Raw genomic sequence first — 18,198 nt, 5'->3', positions numbered from 1 at the left:
TTTCTAGTTCAAATGAATTCAGGACCATCAAAAAAATCTATGAAGTAAATCATAGGTGATATACTCTGGCTGATGATCCAATTTAATTTTTTTTACCAGCTTGTTTTGGTATATTGAAATCAAAGCCCTGACTTAAGAATATTATTGTGCTGGGATACAGTTAAGTCATATGTGGTGGCCTTGATCCAATAGGACTGATGCCCTTACAAGGAGAATGTACAGACATGTGACTGCACAGAGAGGAGACCTTGTGAAAGACAATGAATAACAGCTCCTGTAGTCCCAGTAGAGAGGCCTTAAAAAAAAAAAAAAAAAAAAAAAAAAAAAAAAAAAAAAAAAAAAAACAAGGCTGCCCACCTCTTTATCTAGACTTCTTGCTTATTAAATTTCTAGAAAAAAACATTCCTGTTAAGCTACATGGTCTGTCCTATTTTGTTATCACAAATGAAGGCTCTGGGAAGGAAGCCACTTCTTCCATTAACCTTCTGCTATGGTGAATAACCAAGGAGAACCTCAATATTGTAGAGAGCTTGAACTCTTGCAAGTCCAGAGCACAAAGACCAATGGCAGTCTATCTAGGACTATCATAAGCCTCTTTGTTTCCCATTTCTTGTCCACTGTATGCATTTCCTAATATGTAACTATGAGATGAAACCTTTGAAATGTATTAACTTTGCAGACTCCTCACTTCCACTAGCCCAAAAGCTAAGAATGTAATAAGTCAGCATTTGGGATCTAAAGCAGCTATTTCCCCCACTTTGCTGGAACCCACCTACAAACCGTCTCCATCATTTGAAAGTACCTTAATTTGTGACTTTCTTTTTTCTATTAGTGTGTATAAAATTCATGAAAGAGATTCTATGTTAGTATCTGCATTTCTGGGCCATGGCCACTGGTATTTGGTTCCATGATGAACCATCTCTTACCACCTCTGAGATGAGTGCTGCATAATATTTACATGATCTTCATGTAAAGCTTGTACAGTGATGCATTTTCTTATTGCTTTCAAATTTTCAATAGTTATACCATACCCTGGAATGGGCTTACTGAATTTCACCATCGCAGAAGTCATGTCCTCTCCTCTACTGTCTGGTACATTATTTTCCAATCCCTAGAGATAATTCTCTTTAATGTAAGAGCATACTTCCTAAAAATATCTTTGCTTTATCCCATTTCCCCTGATTCTCGTGTTCTCTCTCCTCTCTCTCTCTCTCTCTCTCTCTCTCTCTCTCTCTCTCTCTCTCTCTCTCTCTCTACAGAGTGATTGAACTCCCAATCTCAAATTCCCCTTTTTCTGCCCATCATTCTCAGCTTAACTCTTTTCGACCTGGTTTTGCTCACCTCACACTTCCCACACTGCACTGATCAAGTCATCAAACATTGCCTGTTGCTAAATTAAACAGAAAATTTCAGCAATGTGCTCAAGTGACTTACTTGTAAAATTTCACATGTCTGCTCACTCCTTCCTCTGCTGCTCTTTATTTAGCTTCAAAGGAAACACATCCACTTGGTTTTCCTCACACCTCTCTTTGTTACCTCTTCTCAGGTTCACATGTTTGCTTCTCTACTTTTCACTAGCCTGTTAATTGAGACTCCTCCATGGCTGTATCTCAGTTCTTATCTCTAGTCTCCCCCTTGTGGTATTGAATAACATAGGTCAAAGATAAGTCAGGAAGGCACACACACATACATAGACACTGTAGATCATGCTTGGACTTGCCAGTCTTGACTGCTACCTGCCTATTTAGTATTTGTCTACAGATAAACACTCTAGTTTAAAATGTTCCAATCTTGCAAGTTCAACACCTATCTCACCAATACATTCTCTGTCTTATTTGGTATAAACCCCATCATTCCTGTTGAGATGCACAGCTACCCTGCATGCTTTTCCACACAGTGATCTTTTTTAGTGGCTCTCCATACTTCTACATTGGCCACTCTCAACCACAAGCAGCAGGACTATTGTTTTTCTTGTGCAGTGCTAACAATTAATCCCATGGCCTCAAACAAATTGAACTGGCATTTTACCACCCAGCTAAATCTATGTCCCCAACCAGCTGTTCCTATCAGAAAAGCTGAGTCATCCTTTTAAAACACAAAGAAAATGATTTAATTTTCCAAAATCTGGCAGAATGGAGGTGTTTCATATGTAGTAAAATGCAAAGCTATTTCAATACTCGCCATCTCCACTCAGTCCTTTATTACTGCCAACCACAGATTTGTTGCCTGATTCCACTCTTCTTCACGAAGTCTATCAACTATATTATACCTTTAATATTTTTTCAGTGTTGACAGCAGCTCCAGCCTTTGCAACTTGGCTCTAGGCCCCTTGGCCTGCTGGTCCTTCCCTAGGCATCCACCTGGCTGTCTCACTGCTTCATACACTGTTCAGTTCTTACACCTAGTAATTCTCTGATTGGAAATTTAACATCACATTGTTGGTAGGGCTGTTCCTACTGTGCATTTCAGAAATGAATTATCCTTTTTGAGTGAAATAGAGTGTGCATATTAATTGCATTCACCAAAGTAGAATGTAGTCTTCATGACCCAGGAAAATCTAAAGGAGACATTAAATCAACTAATGGTGGATAAACAAAAATGTGTGTGTGTGTGTGTGTGTGTGTGTGTGTGTGTGTGTGTGTGTGTTATTGTGTTATTTCCATAAAAATAGGAAATTAGAAGAGTTAAAATTAAAGCCAGATACAGTGGTACACACCTGTGGTTCCAGGTACTTGAGAGTAAAGCACAGGAGTTCTGTGAATCTAGAAATTTGATTCTAACATGGCATCTTAACACATTAAATAAATAAATAAATAAATAAATAAATAAATAAATAAATAAAATCTAGAAGCTGATAGCAGAGGATGCACCATAAGTTCACATTCTATTTGGAAAATATTAATGATGCCCTACCAGAAATAAAGACACCATTCAGTGTTACATGTTTGACTTCAATTCTCTGCTTTGTTATTTCACCAAGAATAGTCTTAAGTGATTCATTTGAAATAATGAATGGAATTTTAGGGACAAACCTTTCTTGGGCAGTGCTTAATCTCCTTTTATCAAGAGAGCATAGCACATCATGTGAAGGACCATGTGGTTACCATGTAGCCCAACCACAGTGCTAACGAGAATTCTGGACAACTTGGTAAGTCACCCACCTGCATTTGTCCCCTCATAAGACCATGGCAGCTACTATGAGAGAGGACTTTGCACCTTGCCTGTGAGAAAAAAGAGCTGGCCCTGGTAGAGTGGGTGTGGGTAATGTAAAGCTGAGGCCCCATGAGCAGGAGAACTGGCTCCACCTCTTGCTGCAGGATGATTTGGATGAGGTATCCTTGAGGCAGTACTGGAGACCCTGCCTAGGTAGTGAAGGAAGTCTGGCAGACTGCCCAACCCAGCTACCAGACAGGCCCAGAACCAGGGCTTAAGTTGGTCCACCCCAACACCCACTCAATCTATGAACTGCTGGAGCATGTGAAGGGAACAAAACTAAATATCCACACATACAGTATCTCTATGACACAGCACAACAGGATATCCAAAAGGAGCTCCACTGAGAGCCCTTTACTGGCAGTGTAGCACTAGCCAGAGGCCACAAGCCAGAGCTAATGACTTGCGGCAATGAATGCCTGCAAGTCAAAATGAACGGACTACAGGGTAAACAAACTGTGTGACAGTCAACAGGCCACACTACAGCTTCTGTGACAAGAGTCTTCATTTATTTTGTTGTTTCTTTGATATTGTTTTTATTTTAAACCTGGTTTTGATGGTGGAGATGTTGCAAGGGCAGAGAGCAATTTGAAGGGGACTAGGGAATAAGTGGGATCAGAATGCATGATGTGAAATGCCAAGAGTCAATAAAAGTTAAGATGAGAGGGAGAGGGAAGGAGGGAGGAGGAGGAGGAGGAGGAGGAGGAGGAGGAGGAGGAGGAAGGAAGAAGAAGAAGAAGAAGAAGAAGAAGAAGAAGAAGAGAGAGCAAACCTCAAAAAAGAACAGAATTCTTCAGTGAGCTAATGATGTAATTCCTTTGCAAACCTTTCATTGTCGGGGGAAAAAGATATATTAATGTATAGATGTTTTATATGCTAATTTATTACCTTTGATTTATACCATTTTGATAAATGTATGTCACAAATAATTTGTCACATTATGAATTTTATTCTACTTTAAATATGAGCATGCTTAAATGCCACCTGACTTAGTCAGTGAAGGATAAAATCTCAAATGTCTACTCATTTTACAAATGACAGTAGGTATCAAGCGTGTTATATAATATAAAAATCAGATTAAAAATGAAAATTTTCAAGCCTGCCCCTCAAATTTTGATAAGTATTTGAAGTGGAAGACACTTTTATCCTGAGATGTCAAATTTTTGGTCTTTACATGAATTAAAATATCACTGTTGCCCATTTAGAATGTGCGACTTTAATGTTTTTATGAACTGGCTGAAGCCCAGTGAGGGATGCATATATTTACCATTTGAAAGCAGTGACAGATACTGGGGATGCTGTATGAATAAAGTTCATATGCACATGATTCCATGTGAAGTGACGCTCTGCACTTTCATAAAAATGTTTTATTAAAGTACATATAAACTGTCACTCAAGGAGCATAGCCAAACTCTATCCAACTTAAAGTCCTAGATCGAGACACTGAAATTTTATAATAATTTTCTATTTAAAGTTAATCTAGCCTATGGAGAGATAACGAAATAACTGCAGTTTATTCAGAATGCATTTGTCAGAAACTATGATTATTTCATACAGTCCTAAATGGTGTGGATAGTCATATAAGCAATGCATTTGTGGCCTTCAGCATCTCATGAAAGTGTAGAAGGAATTATAGACAGATGGGGAATTTAAAATAGAATATAATATTTCTGCAGTTTTAGATTCCTTCCACATACACAAACAAGATCTATGGTTCCATTTTGTAGAATTTCCTAATAACAGAATTTGCAAACTGAGGTGCGGACTAGAATGCAGGGGCTTTGCTGGGGTAGGCTCTGGGATGGAACTTAGAATGCCTAGGAAGAAGCAGGGAAAAATACCTGATGCAATGAATTCTCAACAGGGGCCACAGCTGACAAATAGGGGGATCAGAAGCTTCTGGAATGCCACTGATAAGATCTGAACTAGGGCACAGACATTTAAGCAATATAACAATCCTTAGATGGGGCTTGCTCTGATGAGCTTTCTTCAGCCTAACCAGATTTTGTAGAGAGTTGCCTGGCTTTTTATGTAAGGTAAGGAAGTCATGATGTCATGAATTGAGTAGCCAGGGAAAGACCCCAAGAGAAAGCAGAAGTGAACATTAGTGAATGCCTAAGGAATCTTCTCAAATAATAATCATGAAACTGCTTTGCACACAGCACACTGCATTAGTGTGTGTGCTAAACTTCCATAGCAAAACACCACAGAATGAGTGGTTTGTACAACAGAAACTTATTTTCTCACATTTGCATGTCTTTATATGTCCTTGTCTGGAAGAAAAAAAAATAGATAGTTCTAGTGCCTTCAACACATGTTAGGCAAAAGCCCTCTAGGGAAAAAGTCTTACCACTCTTTACTTTTGTCAGTATCAAACAGTGTGGAAGTTTGCATAGGTCACCCTGAGATACAGGACTGCAATATATGGGTTTGGGAGAACATGGCTCTGTAATTTTAGTGGCTGATTGAATAGTGCATCTCTTCACTTCCTTCCTGATTGACTTCATTTAAGAGAACTTTCAAATGGAGTTAGCTGGCCAATAGCAGAGGAGAAAGAAGCAGACAGACATAGAGCCACACAATTTCAGCTCCAATTCCTTGTGTTTCTTTTGGTGACTGCAGTTAAGTGCTCTGCAGTGTGAAACCAGTAGAGAAAACAGACTACACTCTACATAATTGACTACCTTTAAGACAAGACCAGCTTCCAGATCCTCAATTTCTCTACAGGCATGCTTTCCAAAAACCAACTTTAAAATGCAGCTGTGTTTTCAGATTTCTTCTTTTTATACCATCTTTTAAAAAATAGTATCTTTTCTTTCTTCACAAATGAAAAGCAATCCTTCACCATTCTGTAATCTGCTACTCCAGAGTGTGAAACTCTTCATAGTGAGATTCAGACAGGCAAATCATCATGAGGACATGTGCACCGTTATCTACAGTATCTACAAATGTTACAGTCTGCACCTCAGATTTAGAAATGAGAGTAACTCAGGGTTAATATATAGAGGTGTGAGAGAGACCGAGAGATGTCATTCAAAGGTGACAAGATGAGTGTTGGCTCGTGCTTAAAGAGGATTCAGACTACGGTTGGCTTTCTTCTTTGTAAATCAGTGGTAAAGTGGAAGCATGGAAGAAAAGCTGTTTACCACATGCCATCCAGGAAGAGGCCAAATTGGAGGTTTACCCTATACAAAAGCATGTTTCCTGTTACTTGATTCTTCTAAATAGACCATTCCACGGTTCTACAAACTTTAAATAATCTGTTTAAATGCTACATGTGCCAATGCAGCAAACTTCCACAGTCACCCTCTATAATGGTCTTTCTAGTCACTAATTTGTAGTTTGTCCTAATACAATCTAGTCGGCATTCAAGATGAACCATCAAAGGTGTACTTACCTATTCATTGCAGTAATGATAAGATTGGGATTCTTAAATAACATACCATCTAATTTCCTGATGAATTTGGAAAACAAGAGCTGGCTTCCCCATGATGTGTCTTGTAAATTCAAAGAAATAACTCACAGATGTAATGTTTCCATGCAAACTAGACACATTAAATAATATCTGTAAAAATTGAAATTTTATAATAAATTTTGAGGTTACCCTGCCTTTTATTGGAATTTCTAGGAAATTTCTAGAAAATACACTTTTAGATTTGCTTATTCTTTGATAATTTCATACAAGGATACAATATGTTTAGATCATATCTACCCATATTTTAAAATGTCAGTACCTCGACAGTGTGTTTTTTGTGATCTTACAATTATATCATGTCTCCTGTATGTGTTCTCTTGTTAAGCAATACATGTCTGTATAGAACAAAATCACTGCCAGAAACAAAGCTTAAATGCTAATTGTAGGGACTGGAGAGGTGGCTCTTTGCTTAGGTGCAACTTTCATTTTTTACAGAGAGCCTGGGATCTGTTTTCACTCATATGGTGGTTCACAACCATCTCAAACTCCAACCCCAGAGGATCCAGTGACCAATCCTGGACCTCCTGGGGTTAGAGACATACATGTGATTCATATACATACATGAAGGCAAAAACACACATGCACATAAAATATTTTTAGAAATTTAAATATGATGCTACTAAATTTATGGCCAAAGCTAATTGTAGTCCTGTCTTGCTATTCTTCAGCAGATCAACACATTGAGAACTATTTACAGATCTCCACTTTAAACATGCCTGCCTTCTAGAATAAGAATCCAAGCTTTATCATTGAATAGCAGCACAGGTCACCCAGATATGGTTGCTTCCTGGTCCTCTGTCACCAATCCAGACTCAGGTGGTGGTCTGATCCCAGGCTTCTTCATGGCTCTTGGTGTCAACCAGAGGAGCCATGTATGTCAATCTCGACCCTGGCTGCTACAGGGCCATGGACCCAGACATGGCCCTCAGAGGCATCCGGGATGACACTCTGGTCCCAGGTGGTAGTACAGGCCACCCATGTCTGTATGGCTCCTGCTGTTGTGTGGCTCCCCTGAATCCAGGCAAGCCACAGGCTCTAATACAGATCCCAGGGTCTCTGTATGGGCCCTAGTGGTAACCTGTGCAACAGAGTTCAATGCACACCACAGCTGTAGCTGTTCCATGGACCGAGACATGTCCTCAGGCAGCAGCTTGGCCTGGTCAACGTCCTTGTTCTGAGTGGTAGCTATGGGCATTGAGACCAGGATGGCTCTGAAGGCAGCATGGTCTCTTTACACCAAAGCCACAGGATGTGGCCCAGACTCAAGGCTTCATGTGGCCCGCTGGTGCCATGGGAACACTGGTATCAATAATGACATCAGCTGCAGTAGGACAACCACAGGCATAGACATGGCCTTCTGCTGCAGCAGCCAAGGCCTGGATGGTACCATGGCCCCAGTTGACAGCAAGAGCCTCCAAGACCGATATGGCCCCAGTGGCAGCATGGCTCATGAACCTGAACTCGGCCCCAGGAGGCAGTTCTGGTCTCTGGAGTCAGCATGACACTCAACAGCAACAGGAGCCATGGATGTGTACACAGACCCTGGCTACAGTGGGATGAAAACAAAAAAGAATCAAGCTTTGCTGTTAAAATCATTTGTAAACTTTGCTGTGACATAGTCTTCAGTATATTTCTAATTATGCTCAACTTACTGGAATTGGGTGTGATTACTACTTTCAGTAGGCACTGAATTCATTAAGAAATCATGCCTAATTCACCATCATATCTCCAGAGATTAACACATAGTAGGTTAAAGGGATGTTTATTGGATAAAAGTCAATTTTTTTTCTAGAGGTTCTTTTTCATTTTAACTGTGTCAACAAACAATTCATTGGAGGATTAGCAAGGGAAAATACTAATAGATATACTGTTTTCAACTTCAGTAACTAAGATAAGTAAATTTAACACATAGAAATATATTCACTTGCTGCTACTTAAGGATTGAAGAATTGAATTTATGACATAAATGGTGGATGTGATTAAAGCTCATTATAAGCATGTACAAAATTCTCAAACAAAAATTATTTTAAAGAAGAAGGGTAAAGATAATGTGCCAATGGGCTTTTAATTGTATGGCTTCAATGTGTTGGCCAATTAATTTCATGATGACTTTGGATACAGAAGAATTGGAAATTGGTTAACTAGATGGGTTCGACAGTGATAGGGCATGTTCTTGCTCTGTGTTTATTAATTACCTGTGTTACCATTTAACATATCTATGACCATTTCATCACATGGAAATGATACAATATGGTACATACTCATGTAGTCTTTATGAGAATCGATAAATATTATATGAGTCAAGTATGCATAAGTCTAATTTAATATGTAAATTTATGCCAGGATACATATATATATATATGTATATATATACATATATATATATATGTGTGTGTGTGTGGTGTATGTGTGTGTGTATGTGTGTGTGTGTATACACATACATATATGTATGTACATCTTCTAGCAATAATATCTCTATATGACAAAGAAGTTGCACTCTTTGTACTCTGAACAATATGGTTACCTAAATAAGACCGGCATAATGACAACACCTCTTGACATATAGCAATGATGGGGAAATGTCACAAGGCCCAACCCCGAAATGAAGATCTACAGGCAATTAATGGCTGCTGTGAAAAGAGAATCAAGACTGCTCCAGGAATTAGCTCTCCCATGCAAGTGCTCAGCCTTAAGCCCATATACATGTGTGTGTGTTCATTTGTGTGTGTGTGAACATATATATTATATATATATATATATATATATATAATATATATATATGAAAACTGTGCAGAGTGGAGATATGAAGACATATAATTTTATATATAAAATTAAAGAAGGGAAGGTCAACAAGAATTGGAAGGGCAGCTCAGGCAGAGCTGGAGGCTTGAGATGGAGGACTGAGAAGGTTGTAAATACAGTGTAAAAATTAGATGAAAAAATCTATTTCTATCTTGAAAAATTATTTCCCCATTTTACACATTTGGGATAAATGTATTAAGCTGATGAAAATTAGTTAATGAACAAATGAGAACATTTTAATTGACTAGGGCAAAAGAAAGATATTTCTTTTACAAATTTCATGTAGCATTATAGACCATACTATTAATTTTCTACTAACTGGTTACTAGGTTGTAAACATTAATAATCTGTAACTGGAGTTTTCTGTCCTCTCAGGTCCCTCAGCCTTTCTATGCCCCAAATAAACACATGGATGCTGTACTCATTATAAAACTGTTGGCCGATGGCCAGGGCTTCTTATTGGCTAGCTCTGTCTTAATTATTAACTCATACCTACTAATCTATGTATTTCTACATGTTCTTACCTTACCAGAGAATTCTTGGACCTGTTACTACTTTTGTAGCTACATGGTGTCCCTTCAAGGTGCCTCTCTGCCTCCCTTTCCCAGAATTCTCCTATTCCTGCCTATTTTCCTACCTCTATTGGCCAAACAGTGTTTTACTCATCAACCAATAAGAAAAACACATAGAAGATCATCTCCCATTGGTAATGATTTATTAACTGAAAATTGCAGAACCTCTTTGAGAACTCAGATGAGAACTGTTCTGAGTCTTAGGAACATTTTGAAAATATCTAAAGCTCATTGGGATTTTAAATCCTATTGGGAGAAGTTGTATTTTAAAAGGTGTCATTTTGAATGATCCTTGACTATTTGGCTACATGAAGAAGTGAAGAAGGAAAAGATGTAGGAGATGAAGACAATGTTCTAGTTGAGAGATGAAGCAGAACAATACTAACCATGAAGAGACCTGGAAAGAATATTTGTGGTACTGAAGGTACTTAGGTTGTTTGTTTATTCATGTGTGTGTTTGTGCTTTGTCTGCTCACATGCCTATGAACCATGTGTGTGCCTGGTGCCCCATGGAAGCCAGAAGAATGCATCAGATGGATCAGGTCCCCTAGAACACAAGTTACCGATGGCTGTGAGCTGCCATGTAGGTGCTCAGAATTGAACCCAGGTCCTCTGGAAGACCAGACAGTGTTCTTTGTCACTTAGCCCACTCTTTTATCCTGCTACTGTTTTGAGTAATGGAAAGAGCAATAACAAATCTTTGTTTAAAACAATTTTTGGAGGAGCAAACTTGTAAATGTTCACCAATACATAGAGAAGGTTATGAGTGGAGTGGTAACAGACACAGTAGACTACTAAGCATTATGTTGGAGATAATTGACAGCTACTATTTAGGCATTCTTGTTAAGAAGAGAACCGTGGCAGAAAGACTGCCAAATGTTATATGTGAAGAATGGAATGAAGTTGGGAACAAAATCTTTTCCCCAGTGTGACTAAACTTGGCTTAATTATTTTCTCATGCCTTGATTTAAACAGCATAGACTCACTTCCTGTTTTTGTGATAGATGATCCTTACAGAAGAGATAGAAAGGGAAGGAACAAACTCTCTAAACTTCACTGTGCAGCATTTGCTGTAACAAGATAGGAGCATACTCTTCATTTTGGCCAATAGTTGAGCATCAATGCACTCTGTACATACAGAAAAAAATTGTAGTATTGTCTTGATTTTTGATCAACTCTTTCTCATTTATTTTGCACCAAATGATATGGGAAACATGAAATAAAGAAATAGTGATGCTATAAAACTCTAATATGACAAATCAATAGCAGATTATTTGATGTATGAGTTCAGACATGAGAAGGCCTTGTTTGATCAAACAGTTCCTGTTAATCATGACTAATAAAGCACAACACAGTAAATAATCTCCAACACAGCAAAAACAGCCACATTTAACTGGAAGATAGATTTTACATATGGTTGATGTGATAGAATTGTCAGGCTAACAACAAACCTTGGGGCCACTTTGAATATTCATTAATTTGCCCTACTTTGGATTTAACTTAGAATGTAACTGTCAATGAACAAATGAGCTTTTGTAGAAAGGTGATAAACAAAATCCAATGAATTGGCAAACTGGAAAGTCTTGAAAGAGAATAAATGCTGTAAGATTAAAAACTGAATGGAGGATTTTAGCTCAGATCTCTGTGGGGTAGACAAAAGCTCCCTGCTAAATCAGGTAGCTGCAGAGAATACTGCATTCAACATTTCCTGAGAAAGCAACATCTGCCATGATAAAGATAAATTTAGAAATGTTTTTGAAGGCTGCTTAATCCTCTGATTTTTACTTTTTTACTGTATGTTGAAAAGACAAATCAAATAGATGGATTGATTTTTAAGCTTTAAAATTACAAGTCATATTTACCAGATGGCATAATTCATACAAAATTTGTAAACAGATCAAGAACTAGAACATAGATTTGCCCAAATAAAATGCAGCCTAGTGAAATGTCTACTGGTCCAAACCATGTAACCAATTAGCAATGAATCTATAACCCAACAAAAGCTGAGTGTGATAATGACAATGAGAGTGAAGGAGAATAAAAAGATAGGTCCAGAGAGCTGAAAGGCTTTAACTATTGATAAAATATACATCTGTGAGAGCACAAATATAAAAGTATGTGATATAACAAATAACATGAGCATTCAGGAACCACACCTCAGTCCAATCTATAGATTAATTACTTTCCTGGATTCTAAACAAGACACCTGTTTAGACATTCATTTTCAAAATCCCCTATTTAATATTGTCTTAATCATACCATAATTTTAAAGAAAATTTCTTGGCTTTCATTTTCTTTTTAGTACATATATGCATATTCTTAATTACTTTGGTTTAGTATTTCCATAAAGAGTTTATATTATACATGATATATTCCTTATTATTTTTTTATTTTTTAGTTTATTTTATTTAATTTTTCTCTATGCTTGTATGCACACATATGCATAGGTGTCTCTGGCAACTAGAAGATGGACTCTGATAGCCTGTATCTTAGTTAGGGTTTCTACTGCTGATAGGAAATACCATGACTAAAAAGCAAGTTGTGGAAGAAAGGCCTTATTTTGCTTATACTTCTACTTCACTGTTCATCATTATAGGATGTCAGGACAGGAACTCAAACAAGGTAGGAATCTAGAGGAAGGAACTGATGCAGCAGCCAAGGAGGGGTGCAGCTCACTGGCTTATTCCTCACCACCTGTTAAGCCTATTTTCTTATAGAACCTAGAACCACCAGACAAGGAATGACACCACCCATAATGGGCTGGGTCCTTCCTGTAAACAACTAAAACTCTTCAGATCCCTCTTCCTGATCTTTTAAATTTAGAATTACAAATAGTAGAATTATCAATGTATATGGTTGTACTTTCTTTGTATTATTCATCATGGAGGAATGTATTTAATGAAACTAAATTTATTTATTAATCAAAAATTGACAATATACTGCTTAAAATATGTGGCTTCAGTAAATAGACCCCTAATGTTTCAAGATCAGAGTTCACAAGCATTATCAGAAATGTTGAGGTGAATCCCCTTATGACATGCCTGCAGAGTTAATGTGGTTTCTAGCAACATGATGAACTTTACTTGTAATATTTTGTGAGAGTAAATAGTCTCAGTAGACCATCATGAAGATCAACAAGATGACATACAGAATCTCTTCCAGCTTAAAGACTGCCAATCATATATTATCTTTCAATGTTAGTAAATTTAGTATCTTTACTATATGGTTATCGAAATACTATAGGAAAGGGTAGAAAACAGAGTATTAGAAAACTGTACATATATAGTGTGTGTGCACACACATACATATATGCACATATATATGCATATATATTACTGTATATTATTTGCTGATGATAAATGTACATGCATATTTATCACATATATGTATATTTGTGTATTCATATGTATAATCATCACAAATGAGATGGGTTCCAATGATTATCAGTTTGTTACTTGTCTCTTTCCCCTTCACACTGCCAACTCCCCCATGGTCAGCCATTATCTTTTTGTTCTGTATCTCTACCATCAGAAGTATAAGCAGTTTTGCAAGCTACAAAGGAACTTTTCTAACTAGACATACCTACAGGTAGAGCAATGTGCCCAGTTAGCAACACATATGGTTACAGCATCATGCAAGGTGAGAGACAATTTTGATATGGGATATCTTGTATGCCGTGAATATGCATTGCTTTTTTATGTTGATGGACCATATGAAGATAGAAAATAAACAGAGAGTCTGGATTTTGTATATAATTGTGTTTTCTTTGAATTTTTTATAGTTAATTAACTACAGAGAGACATTTGATTGTACCAACTGCTAAGCTAGACCTAAATATGTACTTTAAAGATATCTTGACTTCAAGACTTAAGTCTAAGGACCTGTTACTTTGGAAAAGAGTTTCTGCTTTTGTTTCCACAGGTAACAGAAATCTGTGGATTCCTTCCAGGCTAATGTGGTTTGATCAGACAAGACCCCCTAAAGTGATGGGGCAGGTGGTCCAACATCCATGACAGCTTCAGGACTGCTGCCTAAGATGGATCAACTACACAAGTACCCTATCAAAGACCTAATTACCAGCATCCCCAATCAGCAGGAATTAGTATAGAACACTACTCCAAAATTTCCAAAATGATTATTTATGTTTATTTTAATATAAATTGGGTTGATTATAAATAGTTAATGGTCACAGACAATCTCTTTCTAAAGAAAAAGAATGGATATGATATAGAAGTCAATACATTATGTTGGTATGGATTTTGAATTACTGATACAAATTTAAGGTCAATTTTCTATACTGCATATATTTCTACTCTTGTTGAAGGTATTATGTTTATGCAGATCATATAAAATGTAATATATGACTAGTAAAATCATTAAGACATAGTCATCTATAATATTCAATTTAAGGTCATATTAGTTAGGATTTCTAGCTATACAGAGATATATTACAGATGGATAGGTAGATTCTAAAACAATTCAAAGACATACGTAATGTGGCATTTAAAATATTTTAAGAACTTAGGCTTTTTATGACAATGAGACACGTCTGCAACTGGAACACCAATCTACTTCAATGAAGATGATGGGTATCAAAGAAACTCCATGGATTTTGTTTTCTTTGTGGCAAAAGCTAGCCAATCAGGCAAAAAAAGAACAACAACAACAAAAAAAAACTGCTCTTGTCTGGTATGCTTGACTGTATCCTGTATAAACTGGACATTCAGGACCCACAAGAAAATGATGGCTAAAGAAGATGGACAGTCTTTCAGGGTGCCTGTTTCATGGAAGAGTCTGCCAGACATTCCACATCAGGACACAGAGGGAAACAACTGACAAATTTTGCAAGTACAAAGCAAAACAGATCTTCATATTTCCTGCTTCACTGAGAAGTCTGCCAGACACTCTAGGTCTACAGGCTGAAGATGGATGCCCCAACATTGCAGAAGAACAACTATAGGTGACACATTTTCTGTGTTTTACTGACATCATCACACTGACGTAAAGATTAGAACACTAATATATTTTTTTATATCTCGAAGGTTAATTCTCTTGTTTCACAAATTATATTTCATACCAGGAACTCTGGAATGTAACAGATTATGATGTTGAACAGACCAGAGTTTTTTAAAGCTTTTATGAAATTGACAGGCTTTGGGTTAGAGATTCAGGAGTATAACTACTGAAGAGTATATAAAGGAAAATTATGAGTCTTGAATCACTATATAGGGCTCACAAGAATGTTTTCCTGGGGTTAATTCAAAGTATGATTGGGTTAAACATAGGCAAGGTACAAAGGCTACTGGACTGATAGTCAGGTACATACATAGCCAAGCAACTCTTCCTGATCAAGGAATTGACAACTGAATTTATATATTATAGAGAATAAAGAGAAGAGTACAGATCCTGAACATTATGAGAACCAGATGTGACCATTTTCATCACTTTCTACAGCTGTCTTGAGTAAGATGGCCAAAGATGGCCACTGAATTACAAATATAGGTAGAAGACTTGTTCATTTGGGTTGTAACAGATTTCACATGCTAACAATTCTTACACATATAGTAAGAGTATGATTTGGGGATTATCAGATTTAGATATTGCACTGTGCATCTGATTCAACACGTACATAACAAGTGTTATTCACTTATAATATGTAAGGGAAGAACTATTCCACATATTTCAGAACAATAGTAAATTAAAAAGATGAGAGGAAGCTTAAGGTTGTGTTCCCATATATTTGTGATCTTGAATCTTAGCTCAACTCCAGAGATGGAGTCAGATTTATAGAAATTAGGAGGAGAAGAAGGAGAAGGAGAAGAAGGAGAAGGAGAAGATCCTACAGATTGCTACTAAGCCAAGTTTTATCAAGAAAAATGCATCTGGCTAAAGGGAAAGGACGATTCAAAGTATGCCTAGGGGAAGTGTGGCTGAGTTAGCTTTGTGAGTGGCAACTTGGAAAGTCAAAATTCAGCAGAACATGACAAAACCATAAGAACAGAATGTGAAAAAAGCCAAACTAAGACAACAAAAAGAACTCTGAGGGTACAGTACTAACATAAATACCTTGGCAGTAACAAACAATCTCTAAATAGATCTAAAACCCCTTCAAGGAGAGAGAAAGCACTCCTGTTACTGGAAACCTAATCAACTATCTAAGACTAGTGAAGCCATGGGTATTTGATGAAAACCTACAACTGACACCTCACAAAACCAGCATAATCTCTGTATGTCAACACAGAAGGAGGAAAGTTTGTGAAGACTCAAATTTAGACAAATTATTATAGTCAACAAAAGATAATCAGAGCAGAAACAAGCATACAGGTACTTTTATATACACTGAAGAGGTGGTATTCATGCATTTAGGTACATATTTGTGTATTCATATATGAGTGAATATATAGATATATATCATATCATATACATATACACATGTATATATTTGTATAACAGCAATTAAATAAAAATGGGCCATGAATTTTAAAGAAGGAAAGTATGTGGGCAGGACTGAAGGGAGAAAAGGGGTGTTGGGAAAATAATATAATTATATTAGGAAATAATTTTAAAAATTTTTCAAGTAATCAAAGTTGTTGAGAAGCCATGAGCAATCAAAGCTGAATGTGTCCACTGGATTTGTTATGAGCAAGTGATCTTACTGAGAATGGTTTTAGTGTAAATGTTAAAGATTTCTGGTCTCTTTTGAGATATGGAAATACAGGCTCAGGGAAGAAGAAGATAATATTTGTAGAGAACATTTCAGTAGCTTTGACTTGGGGGAAATGACATAGCTGTAACCAGACTAGGATGCAAAGGAGGGAGAAATTGTTTAACTTGGAAAGATGATAAAAATTATTAGGATGTTGAAATGATCTAAATGGGGTAATTAACTGGGCTTGAGAAATAAGGATGTCACATCAAGTAGGGCATTGAAGCTGAAGGGGGAAAGCACAGTGGATAACCTCACTACTCCAACAGGAATATGATAAACCCCCATGGGAAGATGATGGGGGATGTCCTTCTGTATACACGTTTCTCCTATTGGCTAAGGAATAAAACACTGTTTGGCCAATAGAGGCAGGAGGATAGGCAGGGCTAATATACAAGGAGAATGCTGAGGAAAAGGGAAGAGAGGCACCGTGGAAGAGACACCATGTAGAGACCAGGAGAATAGGATGCAGTAGGAGTTCCCTGGTAAGATAAGGCCTTGTAGAAATATATAGATTAGTAGCTATTGGTTAATAATTAAGACACAGCTAGCCAATAAGAAACCCTAGCCATAAGACAACAGTTTAATAATTAATATGGCATCTTTGTGTTTATTTGAGGCTGAGAAGGGTGGCAGGACTTGGCAGGACAAGAAGAAACTCTACCTACAGGAAGACATTACTGTTCTCTGGTCCTAAGTTATGGACAGAAAGTTGTGAAACTTTTTCGTCATCTGAATGGAAGCCGTAAAACTATTGTTAATTCATCCCACTGTATATAGCAATGTATGATAGTTCTTAGACAATCCTAACCCATGGGAGGCAGACACAGGAGGAGTACTACAAATGTGAAGTCAGCAGAAATACAGAGTCCCTTTCTCAGAGAAACAAAACAAAAAAACAAACAAAAACCTAAAAAAACAACACTCTCTTATCTTCTTATCTTCCTGTTTCCTCTCTGTACTGTTGCTTGACATTGACAACTAAGTTGTGCCATATGCCTGTCACAGAGTTTAAATATAGAGGATTCCCATTTCAGAGGCAATTCTCAGGCACTGTGGTTCATTTCCTGTTCTGTTATGTGTTCTATAATCATTATGATTCCAACCAGTTTTCCTGGTACATTTTCTTTCAATTTCCTCCAGTGAGAAATGGATTCATGGTTAATTTTCAATAGACTGTATTAGGCATCTACACTGTCACGTTTGATATAAAATGTGAGGAAAATGGGCAGGCATCATCTGTTTTACACCTCCCTCTGGAAACATCAAGTTGATGCTTGAGATTGTACAAGTCAGATTCCATCTATGAAAACAGAAACCATCCTAAGGTTTTAAAGTAAAGTAAATTTAGCCAAGGGGATTGGTTAAACAGGTGGAAGAAAAACTAAGAAACCAAAGAACAGAGAATGAGTCAATCTATAGATTAAAGG

General features: G+C 37.1%; 1 long non-coding RNA gene across 25 annotated transcripts in view; it reads right to left on the bottom strand.

Annotated features, from left to right (window-relative positions):
• Nucleotides 1–18,198, bottom strand: part of LOC103161398 — a 641,004-nt gene that overhangs the window by 135,689 nt on the left and 487,117 nt on the right. For 11 of the 25 annotated variants that reach the window (XR_004772306.1, XR_004772295.1, XR_004772302.1 and 8 more), the window contains exon 3: nt 6,611–6,778. The exons of 6 other annotated variants lie outside the window; for them this stretch is intronic. This is a non-coding gene — a long non-coding RNA (glypican-5). Of the gene's footprint in view, nt 1–339; nt 1,487–6,610; nt 6,779–7,093; nt 8,235–18,198 lie in introns of those variants that run through there. 8 more of the 25 variants (XR_004772308.1, XR_004772292.1, XR_004772298.1 and 5 more) reach the window with 5 other exon arrangements.

This window comes from Cricetulus griseus, assembly GCF_003668045.3.
Source record: "Cricetulus griseus strain 17A/GY chromosome 1 unlocalized genomic scaffold, alternate assembly CriGri-PICRH-1.0 chr1_1, whole genome shotgun sequence".
In the NCBI taxonomy this organism is placed as follows: domain Eukaryota; kingdom Metazoa; phylum Chordata; class Mammalia; order Rodentia; family Cricetidae; genus Cricetulus; species Cricetulus griseus.
The sequence above is the reverse complement of the archived record's forward strand: the minus strand, read 5'-3'. Positions and strand labels throughout refer to the sequence as shown.